The 5,000-nt window shown below is 29.7% G+C and overlaps 1 long non-coding RNA gene across 1 annotated transcript in view; it reads right to left on the bottom strand.

The window, feature by feature from the left end:
• Nucleotides 1-5,000, bottom strand: part of LOC137631611 (uncharacterized) — a 262,063-nt gene that overhangs the window by 187,885 nt on the left and 69,178 nt on the right. Inside the window, exon 2 of the long non-coding RNA XR_011041927.1 lies at nt 1,743-1,833. This is a non-coding gene — a long non-coding RNA (uncharacterized lncRNA). The remainder of the gene's footprint in view (nt 1-1,742; nt 1,834-5,000) is intronic.

Genomic DNA, 5,000 nt, shown 5'->3' with positions numbered 1-5,000 from the left:
TATATATATACAGTATATATATATATATATATATATATATATATATATATATATATATATACAGTATATATATATATATATATATATATATATATATATATAAATAGATAAATATATATATACATATATATATATATATACAGTGTATATATATATAAATAAATATATATACATATATATATATATATATATATATATATATATATATATATATATATATATATGTGTGTGTGTGTGTGTGTAAGTATGTAAAAAACGTTTTCCCTAATAAAAAAAATGGTGGTAATATAAAATAAACACAGATGCTGCCAAGTTCGCAGAGCTATCCCCTCTTTTACATTGGCATAATTCATCACGCTCTAACGCACAAGTCACAAAGACTTACCGAAAACAAAGATGTGCAAATATATTCAGAACAGACTTTCCCATAATGAATTTTTATAACATTGTCTAGGATCGCCATAGAATTACCCCTCTAGATTAATAAAAATAAATGTAGTTCTTGGAAATATGAACGGATTTAAATTTAATTTGATACTATATTCTACTTTGAAAACCATTTTATAAAATAACTTCGATAATCAAGGGAATTAAAATTCTGATTTAAATTTCAAAGTCTGTTATCTTAAACAGAAAGGGTCAGAAAAACCTTGATTAGGAAAAGCATGATATATAGAGGAGGAAAAATAATTTGAAAAAAGGACTGTCAAAGAATAACTTAATCAATAGGATATATTCTTATGCCAATGAAACTAAGATTACGTATCTTATAGTTATATTACAGTTCTAATTAAAAATAATCATTATTCATCACCCAGACATGAAAATAGATAACGAAACTTTGTTATGATTAGATCAATAATTCCAAGAAATTACAATAACGAGACTGTATGCCATAAAAATGAGACACGGCCCTTTTTACTGCCGTGACAATGAAAAGAAAAGAAAATAAATAAAATAAGAAATAACTACCGAAGTCGATATAACCTTCTGGATATTTCTACATAAGAAATTTCTTCCAGGAAGTCTTACTTTATGAATGACGTACGAGTTCAATGTTATTGAGTTTAATGCTGTAAGATTACAATCTATTTATACAAGTTTTATGTTACCAATGCATATTTTTGTGGTTATACACATATACATAGCTTTTTTACGGTTAAAAATCGTTTAATCTAACACTTCAGTCATCTTCGATAGAGAGGTAAAAGAAAAAAAAAAGTTAATAGTTTTAAAACTTCCATTGAAAACTTTGTAATGGTTTTTCCTACGATACCAATATAATATATATTCTAGTTTTGAAATTTAACTATACTAAAAGCTTTTTAATGAATTTTGAATATTTCAAATCTTTTTCTACCAAAATTGCTATAAAATTACAGACATGAATCACGACGGAATTTGCCAATTTATATAGTTAGTGAAGGACTGTGGCATCAGTCATAAATGTAAAATATGAAAAATTATATCATTATAACAATTTTCCAATAATCAGTGAATATATTCAAAATATATTGAATAATCAACAAATCTGGTTTCCAACCAAATATAAGAATTGTACGGTGTCAATGACCCTCGATCTCAGAATGACAAAAAAGCCAAAATAAATCAATCAAAAGATTATAGTTTTAATACTGCCTGACAAAATAAAATATAAAATTAGAGGCCAAACCTTATAACAATAAAATATAAGATTGGAGGCCATACCTTATAACAATAAAATATAAAATTAGAGGCCATACCTTATAACAATGGTAACTCTCCCTGCAAACGTGGCCTGGCATTATGGCCTAAGGCATCTGTAGTCTGGTTTCCAACGGCTGTCATCAATTTCTGTTAGAGATAAAAAGGCATTGTATTTAATAGAAAAATACACTGAGAATGGATGGGTAAATCGTCAAAATATAAATAAAAAATATTCCAAATAATACATATCAATTTTAGAATTGTTTAATTCCTAATATCATACGTTATCATATACTAATCGCTAATTTTCAAAACATACACTCCTCTGAATAGGGCAATCTAACTGTATTATATAGTTTTCTGTCTTTGACATAGTTCATATATTACTAAAATGAATAAAAAAAATCATAATAAAAACTCTACATTGATTATAACTAATACACATTCATCAGTCAGATATGATGATTTTGCTAATGAATCAAACCATCCACACGACTTGAATAATAAAACTCATCAATGGTTGAGCAACAAACAAAACTGTAAAAAACATTCTTCATTAATCGAAAGATATTTACTGTAAATAGTTCTAAAAAATAGGACAGTACATTTGGACTAAATACGTCATGATGGGACCTCAAATAGACGACTATACAGCTTACTCTAAGTAAAAAGTTGAGTGCTGCCAATATTTTGGTAACTACACACCTAAAATAGAATGTCCAAAAAGAAGACTTACAATTCACTAAAATAATCATTGGCTATAAAAATGACGCTACCTCAGTTAAAATTAAGAAAAAAAAAATTCAATCATTAAGTCACAAAATACAACATCCTGGGTCCAAAGAAAGGTTGATACATATAAAAGCTGTTGCTATGTTGATCAGCTGGAAAAAAAAGACATACGACAAAATCGAAAGTGTGTGATGGCACTGACTGCAATCAAACAAACGTGACGTCATTGATTAATGCCATGGGACCAAACAGGAAACGCTACGTTTCATATCATGATTGGCTGATTTGATATGAGCGATATGATTGGTTATTTCGAATATCAAATCAATTCCTTTATAACACTGATGGAATAATTTTGTTTCATTCACTGTAACATACTCGAATGGCAATAATACAAAACAGGTATTTCGTTTATCTTTATATCAGGGAATAATGGAGTAATCATTCCGGAAGGCTCATGCTTTCGGCATTCTAACTATGAATGGAATTTTATATTTAAATATTCATACGAGTTTTCTTTTACTTTAATCAATGATAATTTGTTATGCCGTCTGTCTTCGCGGCGATATTTCATACTCTAAATTTCGATACTCCTTAGTTTTAACGAAAAATAAATGTTGAAATAAGGCCTCAGAAATGAGTGCCGACTCTTAGTGAAGAATCGTGATGTCTTTATCTAATATCATGTAACTAATCAGGAAACACCGCTTGCCATAACCCATTGGTCGATTTGATACGAGTGATACCGTGGGGTCATTTGAAATGCCACAACACATAAATAACCGTGATGCACAATTAATTATCATTGTGAGTTGGGGGACAGGGATAGCTGGGTTCCGTGGGTGGGGGGTAAGATATGGGAAGGTGTATGGATTAACTAGACTGGAAAAAAAGGTGTTGTTATGTCCTCTGGAAAGTGGGGACGGAATAGATGGGATAGGTAATGTCAAACAAAAAAAAAAAAAAAAAAAAAAAAAAAAAAAAAAAAAAAAAAAAAAAAAAAAATTGAAAAATAAAATAAATAAATAAATAAAAACTACAGGGGCACTCATCAGAGAGCATACTTTTGCCACACCAGTCATAACTTGCTCTGAACCCCACTGAGTAGGCTACTAGTACATCAATGTATTTTCTTCAAATTTTAAGGGATTTGTCTTAGGGGTCACGCCCAACATGTTCACCAAGTTTTGTTCAAATTGGTTTGGCAGTTTTGCGTGATGTTGTTCACAAAAATAAATAAATAATTAAATAAACTCACAAAATGGGTGCCATTTAGTTAACATAGCGATTATTTTCAGAGTACTGCTGCGTATTTCTACTTTGATACACTTTATCCAAAATGTTACAGATCACCCTTGGGTCATACACAACATGAATAACAAGTTTGGTCAAAATAAGTATAACAGATTTTATGCAAAGTGGTTCACATATAAACGAACAAATAAATAAACTAAGAAACAAACAGGGGCGAATACATACTTTTCGCAAAATCATCGATTTTGGCGAAGGAAATAATGGACTTTACTTATTTCTTGCCCATATAGCAATACCAGATATGTTATGCTCTGAAATCCTCAAGTAATCGAAAGAAATTAAAATATGAACTGGATTCAACATATATATTTCAGTATGGCATTTGAATATTTAACTCCACTAAAACACTCTGACTTCACAATGACTTAACACTTTCCAGATCAGAAAATAAATTGGAATTTAATCTTGGCGATTTGCTTTGACTGGAATTCATGGGCTCCATGATTACTGCAATAAACACTAAATGCTGAAACCACACATAGTTCAACAACTAATAGCAGTAACTACATCACTTACTTTGTGACTTCTGAATCATCAAATTCTATGAATTATCTGATAGTATGTTATTATGATTAAAAGATTTCAACATTTCTTCAGGAAAGACATTCCTCTTTAGGGATGATTAAATCGCATTTTTGGTCCTTGACGTCACATACTGACATATTACAATCAAAACAATGAAAGGTTTGTTACTTTATTGGGATCATCATATGTCTAAGAATCAACAGTAACCTTTAGCGGCACAATGGGATCAGGTATACTAGACTCATTTATAACCTGCATAAAGTTCTTTGGTTCACAAAATGAGTATTTAAAGTTCATGTCTAATAATGCCTTTCTGCGTGTATAGATTTCCATATCATTACTATCACTATCGTAATTATTCATAAATCGAATACAAGGTTATGGATAAACTAAATAAACCACCAAATACATTGTAAGCATCCCTCGAACACAATGTTGTATATTGTATATATGAACAAGAGTGGCAATTCTGGCGTTCTTAGTGATAATACATAAGTTCTCACGAATCATGATGGTAAAATTAAGTAAATTATTTAATAAACTAAAACATACCCACCTATAAAAGAATATTTATGCTTTTGTAACAAATACATGAAAGTTATCAATTAATACACTAAATTTATCGATGTGTATTCACTGTTCTGATATACCCATATATTGAAATAGCCAAAAAGTTGAATGAGAGAGAGAGAGAGAGAGAGAGAGAGAGAGAGAGAGAGAGAGAGAGAGAGAGAGCATTAGTA

The sequence above is a fragment of the Palaemon carinicauda genome, chromosome 40 (genome assembly GCF_036898095.1).
Source record: "Palaemon carinicauda isolate YSFRI2023 chromosome 40, ASM3689809v2, whole genome shotgun sequence".
In the NCBI taxonomy this organism is placed as follows: domain Eukaryota; kingdom Metazoa; phylum Arthropoda; class Malacostraca; order Decapoda; family Palaemonidae; genus Palaemon; species Palaemon carinicauda.
Note: the sequence above shows the minus strand (reverse complement) of the source record. Positions and strands in the feature narration are given on the sequence as shown.